Here is a 24,328-nt window from a genome sequence, read left to right as displayed (position 1 = left end):
ACTGGTGAATATAAAACTAATTCAGAAACCTGCTTATGAAGGAGACGTCACCAATTTTATTTTAATATTGTATTTTTTCCAATTACATATAAAGACAAGTTTTTTAACTTTCATTTGTTTAATAAAATTTTTGAGTTCCACACTTTTCCCACCTTTTCTCCCTTCTCCCTAATATGATAAACAATTTGAGATAGGTTATACATGAGCAATCACATAAAGCATATGTTCATATTAGGAGAAACAGAACAAAAGGCAAAAGCAGTATAAAACAATAAATAAAATGAAAATGGTTTGTTTCCATCTCCATTCAGACTCCATCAGTTCTTTCTCTGGGATGTCCTTTTTCTATCATGAATCCTTTGAAACTGTCTTTGATCACTGTATTACTGAGAAGGGCTAAGTCTATCATGGCTGCTTATGGAACAATATGACTGGGTAGGATGTTCTTCTGTTCACTTCACTCTGCAGCAGTTCATGTAAGTCTGAAATTTTCTGAAATGTGCCTGCTTGTCATTTCATAGAGTACAATAATTTTCTAATATGTCCACAACTTGTTCAGTCATATACCAATCAATGGGCATCCCCCCCCCCTCAATTTCTAATTCTTTGCCACTATAAGAACTTCTAGAAATATTTTTATACATATAGGTCCCTTTTCCTTTTTTATGAACTCTTTGGTACACAGACTCAGTAATGGTATTGCTGGACCAAAGGGTATGAACAATTTGGTTGCTCTTGGGCATAGTTCCAAATTGCTCTTGTTAATGGAATTTTATTGTCTTGGTCTTTAGAAACTGTGAATAGTTGGAGCCACACAAAGTTCTCAGGCCTTGAAACAGATTTTAGAGATCAAGCAGTGGTTGAATTAATCACTCTCAGAGTGAGAAATATAGTTTGCAAACTGGTAGTTGTCCTGGCAGAAGACTTCCTCCCCTGTTGCAGGAAAGGTGGAGATTTTATACACAAATCATAAGTGGGAAGAGAGGGGGAGGGTATCCATACAGACATTTTCAGGTTTCCATGACAAGCCCAGGAGTGCAACACAATATGGGTATTCTCCAGTCCTGTTGGACTCTCCAGTTCTTACATGATCATTTCAAACTTGGTGGGGAAAAGGATCAGAGTCCTGTGATGGGAATAGGTTCTGTACTCTTTGATTCGATTCACTCAACATACACAGAAGAGCATTGTCAAGAATTGATTGATTATTTATTTCAAGCTTCATTGAAAGACTCTGACTCCCAAACCAGAAAAGGCAGCTCTGAGAGAGCTAAATTATTAGCATATCCATTACATATATCATCTTGGTAATTGTGAAAATCATAATTATAATTTCCCCACACTCTCCAGAATGACTGGGTCAATTCACAACTCCACCAACAATGCATTAGTTTCCCCATTTTTCCATGTCTCCTCAGAGTGGCAGCTAGTCAGCATACTGCATTTCTTATTGCAAATGTAAATTATGAGAAAGTAAGCCTCATTTCTGAAAAATTATAGCTATTTATGTAGTTTTAAAATAAAGTGCATGTTTATTTATGGGGGAGGCAATTTAGAAGCCAAAAGGGTAAAAAAAAATCCTCATCTGTGGTTGCATAACTTAATGTCATTTTTCATTTTTTTAATCAATAACTTCACAGAAGAAAGTAGCTTCTTGCCCGAAAAAAAGTGCTAAAATGTGATCCACCCTGGGAAAACCACCTTCATGATCATGGAATTGCCCCTGCCAGGTAAGTATTCTCAGTCATACCACACTCCAGGACTCCCTACACGTGTGTGCGCACACACACACACACACTAAACACATGATCACTTGAGTGACGCTTTCCCACAGATCAATCACACAAGCTCCACACACAAAAGCCACACATAAACGCAAGTGCTCCAACCCCCACTAATTCACCTTCACCCCTTAGGCCCTCAATATGCACACAAGACTTCTTCATGTGCAGACCATAGTCTGGCCTTTATTGAAGTCATTCGCCAAAACTCTCCCAATAGCTCGTCATCTATTGGCGATCAGACAACCTGGATGGAGCATCGACACTGAGTGGGAATTTGGGAATATTCAGCCTGAGTTCTGAAGAATACAGTGAGGAGCTTTTAAGTCTCTCCTTTGTGGTCTATTTACAATCGAGTTTTACATCGTATTTTATATTGCATTTTTAATATCATCAAGTATTTCATGATTTATCTCTGTAAAATATAAAATGTAAGGTGTGTAAGAGCCAAGCTACCTGTAAATCTATTCACTTAAATATTAGGTGAATAAAATATTGCATCACTACTTTACTTATGAACTGGCAGAAGGAAGAAGAAATTAATCTTTTGCCTCTGGGTGTAGAGCCAGGCATTGCACAGGTGATTCATGGCTGAGGCTACCGATTTTGTTCAATTGACCTGGTTCATCAGTATTCCCATGGTTCCCTTAGCCATATGGGGAGGACTAGCACGACGTCCGACCTTTCAGCCAGAAGACTATGACATCTACCTTCTAAATGGCTCTGTAAAGGGATAGTTTGAAAAAAGCAGCATCAAATGTTTGGTCCTGACTTCTAGCAGCTTCCAGAAGAGCTCCCTTGAAATTTGTATCTGAATGGAGAGATGTTCTTTTTTCATGGTTCCATGATCCTCTTTTGGCTCAGAAAGAGCAGAGGAGTTTGATTGTGAGTAGCTTGGGTCCTTCTATAAACAATAGCTAATTTGTAAGCCATAAATTTGATAGTTTCAGGATTTGGACAGATAGTACTACCAGACTTAGTCATCTTGGGATAATAAGAGCTCTCATAACCATCGTCATTACCTTCTGGAACAGAGAAACAACTTTTCAATTAGCCACAGTTGTCAAAATCCAGAAATTTCAAACAGTTTGCTATCATCTGACTTAAGAACACTACAAAATATATTGTAACACACTTAGAGGTGAGGTTTTGGAAGAATGGGATCTGACCAGTGACCGAATATTAATGTGGACCTCCATTAGTTAAGAGTGGAGACACAGATAGATGGATGAATAGATACATCCATATAGACACACTATACATATATGTGTATACATATTGATAAGTGACACAGTACACTGAATGAATTTTAGAGAAAAGAATTTCTTTTTATTTTAGCACAACTGAAAATTCCTTGTTGTTAAGTAAAAAGAGAAGTGATTGCATAGTATGCACATATATCTCATTATTTATTTGTTTCAAATTTGTTTATGTGTTTCAAAATCATGTTTTTATTTTTACTTCTACCATGCACTTAGAATCAGCATGTAAAACAACAACATGAGTGTCAGCTTAAATATTTAAATTAAAATTATTTAAATAAAAATAATATAGCATGGCTCACTCAAGCTGACCTGCTAATACTCTCTCCATGTAACTGTGTCTGCAAATATGTCATACTTGAGAGAGTGGAAAGTTTCATAGACAGGATACTATGGATACAGGACCTGGATTTACCCAGGTCTTACCTGTGCCCCTAAATACCTATGTGACCTTGGGGATATCACTTAATTTTCCTGGCCTTCAGGTTTTTCAATTGGAAAATGAGGAGGCTGTCCTAAGAGAGCCCAAAAGGCCTCTTCCAGCTGAAGTTACTATCCCCTTTATTGACTACATGCCAGTAAAGTTCAGTCAAAGAGAACTAAATAGAAACTAATAGCCAAATAAATACATCAAGATCAGAAAGAATCAAGAGTCTTGGGCTACAGGCAAACAACTCAGGTAGAGGTCAGTGTTTCCTAGGTTCTGGGAAGTAAAGGAAGCTCCCATTCAGAGAAACTCAGTTCACTTTTGGAGATCAGCGTGTCCACTGCAAACATGGTGACTTATCCTGAAGGGTACCTGAAGGGTGAGAGGAAGAGACCAAACAGAACAATTTCCCTTCTTCATCAGAGGTACAGGTACCTAGGCCTGAGGTAAGGAACCACTTACAGGTTTTTGTTCATGTCCCTCCCAAAAGGAAGTGCAAATCTGGGTTAAGAAGGGATCAATGGTGTGGCAACCTCTCCTTCTCCCTAGAAAGAAATATGAACTGACAAGGTGACTGGGAACAAAAGATGAAATCGTCAACTATGGTAACCACATAAAGGGCAATTCACATTGAAGGCAGGAATGGGACCTAACAGATCTATGCTATTTTTCCGCTTCCTTTTATGGAATGGGTTTTAGATGTGACTATTTTTCCTCCAAAATAATTTTCTCCTTTCCATCTCCATTAGACTGAGCTGCTTGATTGTGGGAACTGCACCTTTCTTTGTATTCCCAGTGCTTAGCTCAGTCAGTACAAAGCCCATAGAAGCCACTTAATAAATGACATATTTATTGACATAGTGGCATCTGAACAAAGTTTCAGTTCCAATCCTGATGTCTACCAGAATACTTTTTTTCTCTTTCTAAAAAAGCAAGGAAGAGCAGAGAAGTCCTCAGATTCCCATTAACACAAAATTTCAGAGGATCCCATTTCTCCAGAATCCCATTCATGAAACAAAGCTTTTAAAAGATTAAAAAGACCAGTAAAATCAATCAACTTCATCAACCAGATCTGTTTTGTTGTTGTTGTTTTTTCCCTAGAAAATTTATTTATTTTCACTACACATTCCTTTATGAATCATGTTGGGAGAGAAGAATCAGACCAAAAGAGAAAAACCATAGGAGAAATAAAATAAATAAACAAATAAATGAATGAATGAATAAAATCTGAAGAAAAAAAAAAAAAAGCAGTGAGCACAGCATGTATTGATTTTACATTTAGTCTCCTTAGTTCTTTTTCTGGTTGCAAATGGCATTTTCTGTCCAAAGTCTATTGGGATTTCTTCTGGTAGCTAAACCTCTGAGAAGAACCAAGCCTTTCATAGTTGATCATTGCATGTTCCTGCTGTTATTGTGTACAATGTATTCCTGGTTCTGCTTGTTTTACTCAGCATCAGTTCATATAAATCTTTCAAGGCCTTTCTATAATCAGCTTGTTCATCAGTTTTTATAGGATAATAATATTCCATTATCTTCCTGTACCACAGCTTGTTCAGCTTTTCCCCAATTGATGGGCATCCACTCCTTTTCCAGTTCTTTACTACCACAAAAAGAGCTGCTACTAACATTTTTGCACACATGGGTCTTTCCCCCTCTTTTAAGATTCCCTTGGGATATAGACCCCAGCAATGGCCCTGCTGAGTCAAAGGGTATGCACAATTTTATAGACCTTTGGGCATAGTTCCAGATTGCTTTCCAGAATGATTGGATCATTTCATAGCTCCACCAACAATGTATTAGTGTGCCAGTTTTCTCACATCCCCTCCAACATTTATCGTTGTCTTTTCCTGCCATCTTACTCAATAATATATTTTCTAAGTTAATAAAGTTAAAAAATAAATTTAAAATATGATACCTTCTTATTCAATCTGACTTATAAAAATCTTCCCCTAAAATCTCTTCCCTTTCCCTATTCTAACACTCACAAAAAAGGCAGCCAGCCGCCTTTGTTTATTAAACTCTTACCCCATTCTCTCCTATATTAATACTCTCTGTCTGTCTCTTTCTCTCTGTCTCTATCTCTTTCTCTTTCCCTCTCTCTCTCTCACACTCATTAACTAGGCCTTTCTAACCTTTTTGCTTCTTAGTCTGAAATGAAATATATATATTTCCAAAAAATGAAAAAAATATTTTAAGAGAAAAACGCCAATCCAGCTCTTGTCACAGTAGATTGGTTTCATAGTAGCATGGAAAAGGTAAATCAAATTGATACTGGTTAAAATACCTCAAAGCAACCACTTTCCTTTTTGAACCAGAAAAGTTGATATATTTCCTTTAAGATTAGAGTGTAAAAGCTGTTTTAAAAAACTATAAAAATATCAAAATTTTAATTTTGGATTCTGTTAGGACAGATTTCACAATCCTAAACTTATTCATTTGCGCTTTAGACAGGGCTGTATGGTATAGGTGACCAAAACTAAGCACCAGACACAAGTTTTGGATTTATGACAGGTTGACAGGGCTTCATCAGAAAAAAAAAAAAGGTCTCAGGAAAGCAAGGCCTTCTCTTTGGACGGGCTCGTTGCTGGACTGCAACTGAGGTTAGCTTGTAAGGTCAGGAAAGAAAGTCCTACTAAGGATAAGGGCTTTCTGGGACAATCAGTGTGCCTCCCACCCACCAAAAAAAAAAAAAAATAAAATAAAATAAAACTGTGTTCTGAGCAGAGAGAAATTTAAGAAGAACCATCACCTTTCCTGAAAGTTTGAAAGTTAGATCTTGCAAGGAAGAGTGTCAAAACTTGAGCTGGGTATCAGAGGAGGGTCCTGGATGGAATGCCCCGTGGGAATCTGGGCACAAGTCCTTGCATCTCTAGGCCTTTGATGGCTCTTTAGAAAAAGAAACTGACTTCTGTGGAGCCAAGTTTTCATAGTATTGTTCTTTGATCTTCAATAAATGAGGAAAGCTCCTAGTGGCATCAGGTCTCCAGGGCTCAAAGTCCAATCCACTGCAGGGAAGCAGGAAGCATGGTTTGATTAAGTGTCTCCAACCTATCAAGGCAATTGCTCTGAAGGAGCTCTGAAACTTTATAATTAACTACACATCTTCCACTTTCTTCATCATGGAGTATCTCGTTCTGGGTTGGAAAGTTGGAAAAGGGCTGCTATGGACTTGGGGGAGATGGGTGAATACAAGAAGGGAGCCAATTCCTCTGGAGGTGTGAGGTCCAAGACAGAAAAAGAACAAAGCAAGTCACCGACATCATTTAGCTTGATCTCGGTTGCTAATCTTTTACTTTTCTAAATTCGGCTGGCTATCAGTAATAGACTGCAGTCTCCTGTAGGGCAGATTGGATGAGTGACATAAATAAGGACCAGACCATTATGCAGATGAGGAGGCTTGCTTAGGTGTTTTCTCGAAAAAAAAGAAAGAAAAAAAAAGAAGAAAAAAAAAAAAACGCGCTAGCGCGTGGTAAAGGTGGATTTTCGAGGTTCTGAGGGGCGGAGGCGAGGTGGAGGAGGCCGGAGGGTTGCGTGTGCGCGTGGATTTTGTGTGTGGAGTGTGTGTGATGGATCTGTGGGAGCGCCGCTCGAGTGAGCCTGTGTTTAGAGTGTGTGTGTGTGCAGGGAGCGCTGGAGCGTGCTGTTTCAGAGCATACTTACCTGGCAGGGGCGATTCCATGATCACGAAGATGGTTTCCCCAGGGTGAGGCTTATCCATTGCACTCCGAATAGGCTGACCCCTGCGATTTCCTCAAATGTGGGAAACTCGACTGCATAATTTGTGATAGTGGGGGACTGCGTTCGCGCTTTCCCCTGATTCTGACTTTCAAAGGAAAGTAAAACAAAGCCTGTGTCTGTGTTTCTCTGCAACATTCATCTTTCTCCCTACCAAAGTCTCCCAACTTCTCCTGCACGGTTCGGTCCAACCTTGCTCAGGTCCCAACCTTTCAAATACGTTCTTACCTCCCCTTCTCAGGCTGAGTAGGACCAGAAAAGTGTTCCTTGCATGTTCATGCAGCGTTCATTTTTAACCACATTTTCGGTGTTACAGAGAGTCAAATCTTTGCCTGTGTGTCTGGAAGGGTTTGTCGGGACCGGGCTAGAGTGAAACGCAAGTGACGAAAGACTATGGTCTGGAGAATTATGCTCAAAGGGTCCCCGAACCGTGCAAACTCAGCAAAACCACTTCTAGGTCTGAAGAAATTAAAAAAAAAAAAAAAAAAAAAAAGGCAAAAGATACAACAGAGGTACAAAAATATTTGTTGTAGCCATTTCTTGTGCTGGCAAGATATTGGAAATTGAGCCCAGCTGATGGACATGCTCCAGTTCCTTGCTGCTACAAAAAAGGTCTGCTACAAGCATTTTTGCACATGTTGGTCCTTTCCCCCTTTTGATATCTATCTATCTATCTATCTATCTATCTATCTATCTATCTATCTATATGTATGTATATATATACATATATATGTATATATACATACATACACACACACACACACACACACACACACACACACACACATATATATATATACACACACACACAATATATTTTAATTATTTTCATTTATCTCTTTGGGATACAGAGCCAGGAGAGACCCTGCTGGATCAAAGTGTGTGCACGGTTTGATTGCTCTTTGGTCAGTTCTAAATGGCTCTCCAGTAAGGTTGGATCAGTTCGCAACTCCACCCACAATGTATTTAATGTCCCGTTTTCCCATATCCCCTCCAATATTTATCCTTATCTTTTCCTGTGCTCTTAACCAATCTGGGAGGTATGTAGTGGTACCTCAGAGTTGTTTTAATTTGCATGGGTCTAAACAATAGGGATTTAGAGCATTTTTTTTTATGACTAGAAATGGTTTTAATTTCAGGAAGATGAATTGCTATCCCTGGTGTATATATATTCTTCCCTTCTTGAACCAGTTCAGAGAGCGTAAGCCTTCCTATTGCTTCTCACCTTTCCATTTTCTTTTGAGATCAGCTCATCCTAAGTGCCTCACACTGTCTCACTCAATTCCTCTCCTAGCTTCCTTGTTGATAATGATGACATCCTTTGCATTACCGGTCTCATCTTCAAGATTTCTCACTCATCACGCCTTTGTGGGCTCCTTTTGAGTCTTGGGTTGGAATGTCAAATTTCCCATCCAGCTCTCATCTTGCCATCAGAAAGCCATCCAACAAAGCACAGTTAACACCAGACGAGAAACGCTGATGAATCGGCCTGCTCTGGGCCAAGGCTGTGCTAAAGGTGGCGATTAAATGAGGGGCAAAAGACAAGTCGCTGCTCTCCAGGATTATTGATGATGACAAAGACTTGGCTGGTCTGTTCTGAAGGGATTCGGCCGTGGTTGTCGGTCGAAAACCTGCTAGGTCATCTAACCGAGCACTAAAAGTGAAATGGGTTTTTGGGAGGGGGAAGCGGAGTGGTTTGTTCCTCTCACTTATTCCCTCTGCCCGGGAATATTGCTCCATCTGTAAATGCTTGCTTGCTTCTCCCCCTCTCTCCCTCCTGCCAGGGTTTGACCAGGCGGTGGGGCCTTTAAAGAAGCCCGTGAGGGAGGACTTCAGGACTTCGGAGAAGTGCTGGTTCTGGATCCAGGGGAGCAGAGGGCCCTGGCGCCTCTTCCGGCCGGCTGGGTTTCGCTTTAGAAGAGCTTTGAAGAAGAAAGGGAGGAAGGGGGAGGGGAAATCGAGCGGAAAAGGAAAGGGAAAGCGCGGGAGGGTGGAGAGCTATGCAAATGTTGAGCAGGCCCGTAGGCAAGGGTTTGTGGGCCGCGGGAAAGTGTCTTGTTGCCCCAAGAAAGCGGCCCAACGTGGCCAAGGTCGGTTTTGTGGCGTGCTTCTAGGCGCTGGTGTGGTCGGGTCAAGGCGCACGGCTGGCCGCGGTTTTGTCGGGTGTAGGCAGGTAGAGCAGGGCGGTGGAGGCCGGGTCAGCGTTTTTGCAGTGGGCGCGAGTGGAAAAGGGTGCGGTGGGGAAGGGCGAGGGGAGGTCGGGAGCAGGTGGTTATCGCTTCTCGGCCTTTTGGCTAAGATCAAGTGTAGTATCTGTTCTTATCAGTTTAATATCTGATACGTCCTCTATCTGAGGACAATATATTAAATGGATTTTTGATCTTGGGAGATGGAATAGGAGCTTGCTCCGTCCACTCCGCGCATCGACCCAGTATTGCAGTACTTCTGGGAACGGTGCACTTCCCTCCGGGGATTGATTTGTGTTTGAGAAAAGAAAGATGTGGTCAATTTCTCTCCTTATGTTAGCCGGAAACTGTCTTGTGGCGGAGGATGCCAGTGTTTTCGTTCTCGCTGTCCTTGCCCACCTGCCTGAGGTTGCCGGACACACAAGGAAAAGCAATTAAAACTTAAGTTTGTACACGGCAGTCTGAGCTCTTGTGTCTCACTTTAGAACTTTTTTGCAGTTTCTCTGATCTTTATCCTGCAACTAACTCAGTCCAGAACAAAAACAGTCAACCCTCCCACTTCACCTGACACTGCCTCAAACGCAGTGCCTCGTCACCTGCCTGCTAACACTAACCTGAATTGGCTGCGAGTTACCTCCCACAACAGGAGGATTGCCTCTAGATCAAATGGGCAGAGGGCAATAATTTCTCTTGACTTATTGCTTGCCACTGCACTTCAGGGACTGAGAGAGAGTTGGTAAGGGCAACTCGTTTCCACGAGGGCCTCGATGAATCCCAGTTCACACACAAAGTCCCTTGATGTTATAAGCCTTCTTTTAAAATGAAAGACAAAGAACGTCTCTGCTAGGGAAACGTGATCAAGATGTGCCACCAGCAACCCTCAGATGATACTTTTGGGAAATAACACAAACTTTCAGTCACGGGGCACTTTCATGCACTTAGGCCTTGCCTTCATTCCACCTCTTTTCTGTGTCTGTGTCTGTGTCTGTGTCTGTGTCTGTGTCTGTCTGTCTGTCTCTCTCTCTCTCTCTCTCTCTCTCTCTCTCTCTCTCTCTCTCTCTCTCTCTGCCTCTTCTAGGAATTCTCGTTGGATCTTCACTTTTTTTCATTGAGACTTTGGTTGTACAGTAGATGTTTTCAGCTCAGTTCATGCAGATTAATTCTTTTTCTGCCCTTACTCAATGATCGATTGCCTGGGGAGGGGGTGCTCCTGTTTAACATGAGGCTGTTTTTGTCTCTGATCTGAACATCTGAACGATCGGAATCAGCCTTTTACCTATTCTAATAGGCCTACCTCTCATTAGAAAATTCTTCTATCATTAATTGTTAACCAGAGTTCATTTTAGCCTATCTCGAACATTGGCTCAACATTTGATTCAAACAGTAAATAACATGTACATTCAATATGCATTCTATCTTACCCTGAAGGAAAATAGGAGGGGAAGGCCATATGGGAACTGGGAGGGTGATTGAGAAGACATTTTTTTTTTCAATCAAAATGATTAAAAGTCTCTTCATTGAAGATCTATCTCTTACCCTAAAAGATAATGCTCAGTCTTGCTGGGTAGTTAATTCTTGGATTTAAGGCTAGGTTCTTTGCCTTCTGGAATATGGTATTCCAGGCCCTCTGATATATTATTATACAAGCTGCCAGAATCTCCTTGATATTTGAATTGTTTGGGGCAGCTAGGTGGCGCCGTGGATAGAGCACCAGCCTTGAATTCAGGAGGACCCGAGTTCAAATCTGGTCTCAGACTTAACACTTCCTAGCTGTGTGACCCTGAGCAAGTCACTTAACCCCAGCCTCAAAAAAAAAAAAAAAAAAAAAAAAAAAAAAAAAAAAAAAAAAGATATTTGAATTGTTTTTGTTTAGACCAGGGGTTCTCAGACTACTGCCCGCAGGCCAGATGCAGTCCTCTGAGGATGTTTATGTGGACTTCTGGGTTATGGCAAATGGACTGAGGCGCAGAGACAGAGTGTGAGTTTTTGTTTTTATTATAGTCCGGCCCTCCAACTGTCTGAGGGACAGTGAACTGGCCCCCTTTTTAAAAAGTTTGAGGACCACTGGTAGACCTTGTAGTTTTGTTGTTGTTGTTGTTTTTCCTGTAGATTGTAGTTCTGGAGTTTCACAACAATGTTCCTTGGGATTTTCCTTGCGGGATCTTTTCCCAAAGGTAATCAGCAGATTCTTTCAATGAGTATTTCCCCCTCTGTTTCTATAATATTGGGGCAGTTTTCCTTGATGATCTCTTGAAGAATGCTATCCAGGCTCTTTTTTTTGGTCATGCCCTTCAGGTACACCAATACTTTGTAAATTGTCTGTTCTACATCTATTTTCCAGATTCATTAACTCCCAGCTGCTTATTTCAGCAGGGGTCAACTGGTTTCTTACCTTCTCCAGGTCTAAAGGTGTCTTCGGCTCTGATTATCTCAATCAATGAGCTACCTCTTTAGAGGTTCCCCCGCAGACCACCCGAGTCACTCAAGTATGTGGCAATAGGTCTTGAATAACTCTTTACATAGTGTTCCCTAATGTTCCCTCTAGCTTACCCTCCGGAGTTCTTCCTTCCATTCTGGAGTTCCCCCCAGTTCCTCTGGAGTTTCCTCTCCCACTTCTGCAACCCCCTTTTTATAATCCCCAGGTCACATGACTGAGAGTGCACGAGTTTGAGCATGATCAGCAAGATTGAGGAGGCTTTTCCTCATTAAAGAGGCTTACTCAATACCTTCAATGCCTTGTCATCAGGCTCAGGCAGAATAAGCCTCCAAGTGCCTCTTATACTCTGCCCTTAAGATCTGCCCCTGACTCTAACACAGATTGATTGTTCTAATGAAGTAATTTTCACTTTCTTCCATTTTCTCATTCTTTTTAGTTTGATTGATGTTTGCTGTCTCATAGAGTTATTGGCTTCCATTTGCCCCATTCTAGTATTTAATATGTGTAATATCTGTGTAATGTGTAATATTTCTTTTTCTATTTGGTTAATTTTACTTTTGAAGTTGTTGTTTTCTTCATTGAATTTTTTTTTAATTAGGTCAATTATAATTTTTAAGGAATTGCCTTTCTTTTCAAGATGTTGAGCTTTTCTTGTATACCTCTCATTTCTTTGTTCATTTTTTCTTCTATCTTTTTTATTTGAGTTTTAAAGTCTTTTATGACACCTTTCAAGAAGCCTCTTTGGGATATAGACCAATTCATATCACTCTTTGACATTTCTTCTGTGGACATTTTTGACTTTGTCTGAACTGGTGTTTTGGTCTTTTCTGTCACCATAGTATCTTTCTAAGATCAAGGTTCTTTTCTGCTTCTTGTTCATTTTCTTTTCTTTTGTTATTCCTCCCCCCCCCCTTTTTTTTCTTTTATGGTCAAGCTCCTCTTGGATTAAAGAAGATACTGTCTTAAGTTTCTTGTGCAGCTCTGACCCTTAGCTTTGAGCACAGGTGCCCCTTATGTTTGCAGGGGTTAGCATTGCCTGATCTTTTCAGGAAACAGCCTGGTTTCCTAGAGTATGCTTCTGAGCTGAACCTGGAGGCTGTTCCCCTATTGGGCCAGGCTTGAGAGTCTCTGTTATAAGTCAATTGTTTCAGAATTCAAAGATAAAATCAGGGAGATCTGTTGGAGTCCAGCTCCAATGAACACCAAGAGTGTGAATGAATATCCGAGGCCAGGCAGAAGATTTGCTTTGCAATTTTCATTTATTAAACCAGCTACCTCCAGGTAATGCTGTATACCTTCCAGGGTTAATGCATAGTCAATATTTTCAGCATTTCACTTCATCTTAACTAGCAATAACAAGATATTTATAGTAACAGGGTAGTCAATAACAAATTATCAATGACAATTGCCAAAATAGATGTAAATAACAGTTGTAGCGCCTTGTTCTTGTCACAGGCATTCTCTAGAGTATCTATCTAGACTTTCAAATAAGAATATAGACGTAGAAAGCCTTCAGTCTCTTAAGAATGTGGCTTGATTAGGACTCTCAATAGACTCCAGAAATCTGGACAAAGGAATTCACCTCTTCTTATACCACTCGGATTGGTTTTCTTCTTGAGGATTAGCCTAAACTCCAAAAGAGGGGCTGCTGCAAGGTCATAGAATTACTTTCCAAGGGCAAGAATTTTACATAGATCAGATTCTGTTCACATAAGTAAACTCTTCCAGTTCTGTTGTGGAAGACTGAGAAACAAGTCCCAGAATATTTGGGCAATCACATCTATCAAGTCCTTCAAAAACTGATTGACTAGGGGTGGTTCCTGAATAAGAAAATGTTAAAAAAAAAAAAAAAACAAACAAAAAAAAACACATATAAATCCTTAATTCTACTATAGCTTCCCTTCAAGTTCTAAATTGACTTAAATTGTGAAAAACGTTAATTTTAAACTATTATTATTAGTCTACTTTATTTCTCCTAACTTGTGTGATTCTTAACTTTCTCTGTTTATAGATTAAACAAGTAATTTCCGCGAATTTATTAGTTTATGACGTCACCTTCAACCAGCATATAAATGTCTAAATCCCTGCATGCACATATTTACGGACAGGTAAATATATAGAATGCTAAAAAACTCAAATCACAGGCCTAAGTAGAGATAGCTTTCATATAAACAAAAGTGGTAACGATGCTCTCCGGCTGTAGTGAGAAAAGGCAAGCAGGAACTAAAACATATACGTTAAAACCATGCGGACGCAACCGCTAAAGACCGCATAAGAGCAGAAACGCTAGTTCCACAGCAAGGAATAGAAAAACACCTCTACCACGCAGAAATCGTAACTTGTTTCGAAATCAGTAAACCCACTCACGCTAAAGTAGCCTTTAAACATGTATAAAGACAAAACTTACTTTAGAAACCCAAAACTTCTCCCAGAGGGAGGTGCACCGTTCCCAGAAGTACTGCAATACCGGGTCGATGCGCGGAGTGGACGGAGCAAGCTCCTATTCCGACTCCTAACTCCAAAAATCCATTTAATATATTGTCCTCGGATAGAGGACGTATCAGATATTAAACTGATAAGAACAGATACTACACTTGATCTTAGCCAAAAGGCCGAGAAGCGATAAAGGTTTGTAGCCGCCGCTCCCCTACACCCTCACCAATACACCCTTTAACACACATGGCGACTAATCCACACCGCCAACCCTCACCCTCTTTCTATGATACATCCTAAACCCCAACATACACTTCAGTAGACAGACGTCCGCTTCCATAGAACAAAAAAGCCTCCAACAACACAACAGAAAACGTATTTTTAATAAATCTTAGCTCTTTCTTCATACAAGAAGGCACTCTCCCAGTATCCACAAAACCTTGCCTGCTTGACAACTCTTCATTTGCATACCCCTTCACTTCCGCACTAAGTCGACCAATGGCTTCCCTGCAGGGGGCGGAATAGGAGCTGAAAAAGCACACAGATCCCTGACAGGCGGATTGGGGGTCAAATACTCTTTCCACAAAACTTTAAGCTTCTATTCCCTCCCCATTTCCGGCCAAAAAGCTATAGAGAAACCCATCTCCCTGGAAGGGCCTCTCAGGCCCCCAGATTCCTAGCGGCCTTCCGGAGGAACCGGCCGCTCCACGCCGCCCACTCTGCCTACAGTCAAGCCTTAAACTCGACAATCAAACCACCTGTGAAACATACCAACTGCACACAGTTCATCAGTCCTCATGTCACTCCTGCCCATATAGCAAATCACTAGTTTCGAAAATTCATTAAAATGTAAGCAACTTCAGTCAGTCAAGAAACATTAAGCAGTCTACTCCAAGGCAGGCACCGTGTGGTACTAGAGGTTAAAGGAGTGCCCTGCTAATCTCTGCTCTCAAGAAGCTCACAGTCCAACCAGGGAACCTAAAGTGCAAACAGCTCCATCATGCAAGTGGAGAAAATGAACAGATGGAGACACTAGAATTAAGGAAGAGTAGAAAAGATTTTCCCCAAAAGCTACGCTTTTAAGACTTGGAAGCCTGGGAACCTATGGGTTGGATACCATGATGTAAATTATATCCTCTTCAACTTTTGGGGGGCCCCTGAAATTGTGTCCCCTTTAATCTGTGGGAGAAGGGTGATTCCGGGACTCAAACTCTCCCCAAGGAGGGGCACACCTTCATGTCCATAAAGGAAACTCTCATGATAAGTAATCTCATTTAATTCTGAATTAAATTGAATTGAAAAAGTAGTCTCACAGATTCATCCAGAGATTAGGTTCCCAGTTCCGAGCCACAGATCAAAGCAGTCCCAATATATCTAGGGCTGTGTGCCCAGACATCTTTGCAGATGTCCTAACAGGACCTTGCCTACTGTTGAATATATTGTCTCCTCAGTGTACACCTTTGCTGTATTCCTTGCCCATTGAGAAGTCTGCCTTCCTAGCAAGCTGGCTTCTTAGTGTAATTAAATCCCATTCTCTGTAACAAATCTTGTGCCTGTAGTCACTGGGGTTTTCGAATTCTTTCTTTCACAAAGCCTGCCACGTGCCAAGGGGATCCCGTTGCTGTTAGGGGATCTCCTTCTCTCTATTCTCGCAACCATAGGGAAGATAATTCCAGACAGGTTTCAGGAACAGGAAAAAGGCTGATCAATTGCCTTGTGCTACATAGTATGTGGAGATGAGTAAGAGGTAAGACTGGAAAGGTAAGAAAAGGCCAGATAATGAAGGGTGTCAAAAGCCAAATAGGATTTTATATTTCATCCCAGACATAACTGGGGAGTTACTGGAGGATATACGTGTCAAAATATTTTGGAGATACCCCGTTTCCTAGAGCTAAATCCCAGCAAGCAGGCTGGGTTAGGATACACTAAATCTGGCATACAATAATCCACTGCTCTCAGGATATCATCCTCTGACAAAGTGTATTGCTTGGAGTAGCAGCAGGTGTTCACTGAGAGATTTAGTCCCTCATTTCCCAGAGCCATCAACCACATGTTCACAATCCTTATTCCTTGTCATTGACAGGTACTGAATTACTGTTTCTGTCACAAAACTCCATTGCTGTACCTTTCAGAGTGGCTAAAACTTAACACAATGGCTATTTCCACGGAGATCCAATAATACCTGTATTATCCCAAGACATACTAAAAAGCAGAACTATCTCAAGATCTAAGAATGTTTGTGTTGGGTACCTACCTGTTTCAAGGTTCCCATCTGGCCTTCCTTCTTAGGAGGTGGGTGGCCTTCTGCCTGCAAGTATGGTTTTCCTCACTCTGAAATTAAACTTCTACTTGTGTCCTGATTCTCCTGTCTCTAGTATGATGTTTCAGTTCAAGCCACTCACAGGTTAGAAGCTGGTTCAAGTCCAATTGATTGATGTCAGATCTGAGTCCAGTTGATTAATAGAGCTGAACTTTAGGAAACTCATATGGATAGCTTAGTGGAGGAAGGACTGGAATGGAGAGCAAGAGCAAGAGCAAAAGGAGGACATTAGGTGAGGAGATTGAATAAACATCAAGCATTGTTATAAGACTTTTTTATTTCCCTTTCTTATTTGGGAGTCAGGACTATTCCTTTTGGTTAACTAAAAGTTTATTTTTACATTAATCTAACCTGAACAAAAGCTGTCTCATGGGATGTAAAAATTTACTTAAGAATTTTAAACATTTCTCAGATAAGAAGCCATAGGAAGAATCTTAACTGTCCCTGACTCTTTGAGGACATTCAATTGGACTCTTCAGTCTATTGTGAATCCTTTTAATATAGTTTAATCTGTAACCTGACTTAGTTTACATATAGAGTTAGACAAAGTTGTTTTCTTAAGGGTTATAAAAGATTATGAGTTTTTCATTTGTTCAACTTTTATAACATTAAAGAAAGTATGGAATTATAGGCAGGAGAAGCTAGGTATCAAAGTGGATAGAGTATCAGTTTTGGAGTCAGAACGGATGAGTTCAAATTGGACCTTAGTGGACAAGGCATTTAACCCTATTTACCTTTGTTTCCTCATCTATAAAAAGAATTGATGGAAGACATAACAAAACCACTCCAGAGTCTTTACCATGTAAATCCCAAATGGGGTCATGAAAAGTAGGACATATATACATAACTAATTGACTAACAAAAATGGATCTATCTTTTCTTTAACTTTTATAGCCTGAGAGGCATAAGATGGCAATATATAAAAATTTTGTTTTTCAGTCAGTTCCCACAATCCTCTCTCTGGGTATAAAAGGCTCTCTTCTTCACAAGATTATTGGAACTGGCCTCAATCATCTTATTGCTGGAGTCATGTCCATCAGAATTGATCCTCCTATAGTCCTGTTGTTGCCATGTGTAATGATCTCCTGGTTCTGCTCATTTCACTTAGCATCAGTACATGTCTCTCCAGACCTTTCTAAAATCATTCTGCTGATCATTTCTGATAGAACAATAACATTCATATACCATGACTTATTCAGCCATTCTCCAACTGATGGACATTCACTCAGTTTCCAGTTTCTTGCCACTACAAAAAAGGCTGTCAAAAACACTTTTGCACAATGGGTCCCTTTCCCTCTTTTAAGATCTCTTTGGGATATAAGCCCAGTAGAAACACTGCTGGATCACAGTTTGATAACTTTCTGACAGTAGTCCCAAATTGTTCTCCAGAATGGCTGGATTCATTTACAATTTCACCAGCAATGTATCAGTGTCCCAGTTTTCCCACATCCCCTCCAACATTTATCATTATCTTTTCCTGTCATCTTAGCCAATCTGGGAGGTGTGTCATAGGTATCTCTGAGTTGTCTCAATTTGTATTTCTCTGATTAGTGATTTAGAGTATCCGATCATATGACTAGATATGGTTTTAATTTCTTCATCTGAAAATTGTTCATATCCTTTGACCATTTATCAATTGGCAAATGGCTTGAAGTCTTATAAATTTGAGTTGATTCCCTATATATTTTAGAAATGAGGCCTTTATCAGAACTCTTAAATATAGAATGTTTTCCCAATTTATCGTTTCCCTTCTAATTTTGTCTGCATTAGTTTTGTTTGTACAAAGACCTTTTAACTTAATATAATCAAAATTATCTATTTGGTGTTCAAGACTTTTTTTTTAAAGATAGAATTCAATACTCAAATATACTAAAGATGGATGGTAAAATACATAATCAAATTAATAGACCATGCTCTGGAGAGCCAAAGAATCAAGATGGGTGAGAGTCATCTCTGGTGACCATAAGATAGTGATCATAAGATGGTCAACTGCTCACATTGGGTAAGAAAAGATGATCCAGAGATTCAAAAATAAGTTGGGGGATTTTTCAAAGAATCAAGGTATCACACCTATGCTAGGTTTGGACATGGAATTCAAGTAAGACAAGATGCAGATATCTTTGTTGGCATTTTTGTTGATCCACAAGTGAGCTTCATAAGAGGTAAACAAGTAGGGAACATTAAAGTTTGAGGCCTCCTAAAAAGGCCTACTATAAGACACTATCTTATCTAATTATTTCTATATTATTTATGTAAAATATCAAACCGATTAATATTAATTGGAATAGAGTAGGATCCTATATTTCACACCTCCAGATTTGATTCAGCTGAGCAAAGCTCTACAATACTAGCTTAATTTGCATGGTTCAGGGGAGGGAGGCAGAAAGTTGAAGAAAGTTAGCATATTACTTGGAAGTACTATATACTTCTTCATAATGTCTATAAGAATGTGTCTGCTAATTTGGGGTTTATGTAACTATCATCTTTAAATATAAATATTGATATTCCTTATGAGATAACTTATGCATGCATATGTAGTGAAAATGTTAAGCTGAAGCTTAACTACTGAGGCTCTTCTACTTAATGACTGAATCCTTCTAAAATTCCCTTTAAAGTCATTCAATTTGTGATATTCTACATTTCTTTGTAGAATCTCAAAGAAAAGGAGTAAGTCTGTGCAAAAATTCATTTTCTCTCCTAAACAGCAAGCCATTTATCCCAATCCATACTAAGCAGCAGTGCTATTGTCAGAGTAGTGCTAATGCCTGGGAGCAATGGGAGAGATTGTATCAGTTTTTCCTCCATTCCCCAATCCTCTCTACCATCTCATAAGAGACTGCAGCACTCCATGTAGTCAAGGGAGCTGTAACAAATCACCTTTCAAGACTCTAGGAGTTGCCACTTGGAGCCTATGTTCACCTTTTTTTCCCCACCTTTTCCTTTTTTAGTGTCACGTAGTTTGTGGAACCCTAACCCAGGAGCCTGACCTGAAGAACAGCGCATCTTCTTTTCATTCGTTTCAAGACCTATGGTACCGGTTATAAAGAATCTCCTTTTATGACAATTTGTAAATTTTATGTCTTTTTTTTTTCTTTTATTTTCTTTTCTTTCCTGGCTATGGTGGTGGATTGACTACAAAACCACTTCTGTAGAGGGTTATTGATGCTTAAGATAGGAAGTTATCTCAAGAGCAGAATCTGCTCAATTCCACTTTTCAATTATCTTTTGTGAATCCCCAAATAGGTCCAACATTCAGGGAAAAACAAATAGAGCCTTACAACAATGGGTAACAGAAATAAGAGTAATTCAGCCTTTCTCCTTTCCCCTCTTCTAATGACAAGATAGGTTTTATAGCAGAGATGCTTCTGTGGTTTTGGCAGGTGTGTCTATTCAAGTGTTTTCACCTAAAATTGCTATTCTGCAGTTCTTCAAGCACGGCATTAATTGGATATGCTGCTGTGACTAATAGAAATCAAAAAAGAAAAACAGGGAGTCTACTATTTGTTTTTACAACAAGTGGAGACTATAGTGTCTTCAGGAGTAAAAAAAAGCTAGGGCTTTGGAGCTCAAAGACTCATATCTTTCTGATGTTCTAAGCAGTTGTTATTCTGGAAAATATTTCTTGAGGGTTTTCTAGATGAGAACAATTTATTATCCCTGTAACTGAATTAGTTAACAGGGAATAATCAACAGACTAGTTACCTCCTAAAGATGAATGATCTTTTATCACTTAGAATCAATAACTTCAAATGGCGTGAGTGGAGCTTCTTCGATCTCTTGAGTCAGGAAACTCAGAAGACTAGAATTCTTCGAAACTGAATTTTCTGAAGCCACAGGGAGAAAAAAGTTTAAAATCTTGGGGAAAGGAAAGAAGGAGGGGGTGTACCCCCATTGGTAGTGAATAATATTCACTCAGCTCACACAGCTCGTTACAATATATGGCCTGGATGGGTGATGGATGTCACAAGTATGCTTACACAGGTTTTGTTTTTTTTTTTTAATCAGTTTTATTTACTTTCTACTTTTGTTCAAACTGTAGTCAATAAAATAAACATCTATTTAGCAACATGTTATCCATGAGATAATGTGTACAAAATAATTACATACAGAACATATACAAAATAACAAGGTTTTTTTTTTTTTTTTTTTTTTGTTTGTTTGTTTTTTTTTTTTTAGGGGAAAAGGCTTCCCACTTCCTAGCAGAGAGGGTTAGAATGAAAGAGATTTTCTGACATGGAGTGTGTAGGCACAGATGTATGTTGCTTTTCTTTAAAGTAAGCTTATTTGTTACAAGGAAGGACTTTGGGGGGTTATTATAGTGATGATTCAAAAAAAAATTGGAAAGAGCATCAGTGAAACATTTTAACAAATGTGCTACAAAGAAAAAAAAAAAAAAGAGAAGGTAGTTTAGATACAGGCACAGAGCATCAGTGATATTGGGGAGACAGCAGTAACTCTGAAGCCTTCTGATCTAAGAGTGCTCTTGGTCCAACAGTGTCAGTCAATGATTGTAAAAGTCCTCTGGCCTAAGAATGTAATAATATTTCTTCCCTTAGATATATTAGTAATCCTGAAGCTCTCTGACCTAAGAATGCTCTTGTTCTTGTTCTAATAACCTGTCAATGATTTAAAAGTTTTCTGGTTTTAGAATAGTTCTACAAACATTACTGTCAGATTGATAATCTGTTGGTCAGTAAAAACCGAGTTCCTGAGACAATAGTGAATAGACCAACCCTTAAACCTGCCTTTAAGCCATAGAATTAGCAAATAAGTAACATGAAGCTCTGATCCAAATTGTATAAATTATCTCCTTTCCCTCAATCCCTTACTAATTTTTTTTGAATTTAATCCGCTGTAATTGGCATTATAATTACAATAAATTTTGTCCCTTGACTAAGAAATGGGTTCAAGCCTGCAAATTCTTTTGAAATACTTCATGACGTTGGTCTGTGACCCAAAACTTTTGGGGTTCTCTTCCCAATCTCAACGGTAAAATAACATTGGAAGGAGCATATCGAATTTGTTCATCTATTTAAAAAAACAATTAACTCCAAAGTGTATTGTAATTCAAGGTTTCATAAACAATTATCTGTCGTTTTCTGTTTGTACATAGAAATGTTCAACTTTGTTCATGTTTGTCAAGCTCATAATAATACAAAAGTATAATTTTAAAAATTAGGGGAGGTCGTGAATTTTGGGAGAAGAATTTGGAAAGGCTTTATGTAGAAGATGATCCTGAAGAGAGCCCTGAGGGAAACAAGGTATCTTAAGAATTGGTAGGTGAGGAGGGAGTACTTTGTAGGCTCAGGACAAAGACCCTAAGAGGGCAGATGAGTGCTCTCTGGGAAGTGGAGGAGTTGACTGAAGTGTAGAGTATTGCAAGAGAAAGAATAACTCTTGGCGGAAAAGACAGACTGGGGCCATTTTGGGAAGGGCTTTCAAAAAGCCAAACCGAAGGGTTTCTATTTTATCCCGGGGCGAGAAAGAGCCGGCTACTTGAATCAACCGAGGAGGGGAGTGAAGTGGTGGGGAAATCAGCTTGACAGGTGAATGAGAGATGAGGTGAAAAGGGGAGAGTGCTGAAGTGGGGAGTCGGACCAGGAGGTGAGAGAGGTGATGGCCAGATTCAGAGTTCATAGTCTGCTTCCGAGGCGGAGGGATTTAGAAAAGGCTTCATGAAAGAGGCGTGGCTTGATTTGGGACAGATTCGGAAATGTGAAGAGAAGGGAGGAGAATCGAGATCCGGCATAATTGTAAACTGGGTATAAAATAAAAAACAAAACGAAACCAATCTGACATAAAATGCAACTGATCTTATTCCATTGAGATGAAATGTCAAATGTTGCACAAAGTTGAATAAGTAAAGTCACAAAAGGGAAAGCAGTATGCAGATGAAGAGGACTTGCGGTCCAGTTTTCTCCGACCAGTTACTCCTGGAAAATATAAATTTGAGGGTCACAAGATCTTAGCTACTATGTTGTTTCGTTTGAAATACTTTGTGATTTATATAGTTTGCGTGGATGAAAGTTGTTGTGCGGGATGTGTAAATGTTACTTAGGTGACCGTGTGTATAAAGGGAGAATGTGCGGATGGAGAGGGCGAGCGTGGTGTTTCAGAGCATACTTACCTGGCAGGGGTGATTCCATGATCACGAAGGTGGTTTCCCCAGGGCGAGGCTTATCCATTGCACTCCGGATGGGCTGACCCCTGCGATTTCCCCAAATGCGGGAAACTCGACTGCATAATTTGTGGTAGTGGGGGACTGCGTTCGCGCTCTCCCCTGGTTTGCGAGTTTTAAAGATAGATCATTGCTAGGTCCATATTTCAGCGTTTGTTCTCCGCTTGTGTTTAAAGCTTATTCCTTGGTTCTTCTGTTGTGAGAGGAACTCTTTAATAACCCGATAAGGGATAGATCAAATGGTCTCTCAGAACTCCTTCTGTCCTTGTCTTTTATAATTCCTTTTATGTAATGTGTATGTTTATGCTTTTATTTCTCCTCACCGAAATTAAATGTTTCATTTTCTCTTCTGTTCAAATATTACTCATTCTTTAAGGCTCACCTCAAGTTGAGATAGTAACACTCACTACTCTAGGTATTCTGATTTTTCTTTTCTAAACTTTTACACTCTTCAGAGCGCATATAATCCAGCATATAACTGTATGCTGCCTTGTACTGTTCTAAACTGCTTTGTATGCATTAATTAGAAGTAGCTAGAATAGGAGTCAAGAAGTTATTGGTGTTCAATTTGTAGTTGAAGAAACTGAGGCAAGACAGAGGGTAGAGGGTTTTTAATAAAGGGGGAAAGAGCAGAGCACTGGTGAGTGCTTTTTAATTCTGACAGATTGGGATGTGATGAAAAAACTGATAAGTTGGGAATGAAGAAGCTAGGAGACAGGAAGTCTCAGCTAGAAAAATGCCCAAACATTTGAGATAAGCCATCTGGAGTTTTATGATTCTTTGGAATGCCAGAGTGGCCAGAGCTCCATAGCCCTAATTATCTCAGTCCTAATGGCCAGGAAGGGGAGGTGGGATGCCACTAGGGAAACTGAGGTGTTATAATTCAGGGAAACTGAGGCATAACAAATTGAATCCAATTCTTTGCCACTCCATTGACCATATTGTCTATGTGTTTTTTTTTTTTTTTTTTTTTGCAAGGGTCCTGGAGTGGTTTGTCATTTCTTTCTAAAGTAGATTAAGGCTTAGTCACACAGTTACTATTTGAGGTTAGAATTAAGAATACTCTAGACCCAGTGCCTTATCAGTTGAAACATCTAGCTTTCCTTGAGTGGAAGAAGACTCAAGTTCAAATCTAGCCTTAGACACTTATTGTGTGTATAAATCACTTAACCCCAATTACCTCACCAAAAATATGGGAAAATAAACATACAAGGTCATGGGAAACCTCCTTAAAAAAAAGATACCCCCATTTATTATAGATTGAATATGGCTTCTACTGTCTTTTTTTTTTTTTTCCTTTTTTCCTGAGACAGTTGGGGTTAAGTGACTTGTCCAGGGTCACACAGTTAGAAAGTGTTAAGTGTCTGAGGGTCAGATTTGAACTTGAGTCCTCCTGACTTCAAGGCTGGTGCTTTATCCACTGTACCCCCTAGCTGCCACCTGGGTGCCCCTCTCTACTGTCCTTAAAGAATAATGGTTACTTCTTATTGACCAGGGCCTGATATATATTTCAGCCTTGCAATAGAACTTTATCTCTGTCAGTATAGACTACAACCAGGTCTGTCTGTT

The 24,328-nt window shown here is 39.7% G+C and overlaps 4 non-coding genes across 4 annotated transcripts; 3 read left to right on the top strand and 1 right to left on the bottom strand.

The window, feature by feature from the left end:
- Positions 1–7,122: 7,122 nt before the first annotated feature.
- LOC141565293 (U1 spliceosomal RNA) lies at positions 7,123–7,286 on the top strand. The gene has a single exon (XR_012488969.1). It is a non-coding gene; the product is annotated as a U1 spliceosomal RNA (small nuclear RNA).
- A 2,193-nt stretch (positions 7,287–9,479) lies between these two features.
- Positions 9,480–9,670, top strand: LOC141565308 (U2 spliceosomal RNA). The gene has a single exon (XR_012488981.1). It is a non-coding gene; the product is annotated as a U2 spliceosomal RNA (small nuclear RNA).
- A 4,591-nt stretch (positions 9,671–14,261) lies between these two features.
- LOC141565305 (U2 spliceosomal RNA) lies at positions 14,262–14,452 on the bottom strand. Its single transcript, XR_012488978.1, has one exon. It is a non-coding gene; the product is annotated as a U2 spliceosomal RNA (small nuclear RNA).
- An 8,248-nt stretch (positions 14,453–22,700) lies between these two features.
- On the top strand, positions 22,701–22,864 carry LOC141565183 (U1 spliceosomal RNA). The gene has a single exon (XR_012488876.1). It is a non-coding gene; the product is annotated as a U1 spliceosomal RNA (small nuclear RNA).
- Positions 22,865–24,328: the final 1,464 nt, after the last annotated feature.

The sequence above is a fragment of the Sminthopsis crassicaudata genome, chromosome 3, assembly GCF_048593235.1.
Source record: "Sminthopsis crassicaudata isolate SCR6 chromosome 3, ASM4859323v1, whole genome shotgun sequence".
In the NCBI taxonomy this organism is placed as follows: Eukaryota; Metazoa; Chordata; class Mammalia; order Dasyuromorphia; family Dasyuridae; genus Sminthopsis; species Sminthopsis crassicaudata.
This window is presented reverse-complemented; position numbering and strand designations above follow the sequence as displayed.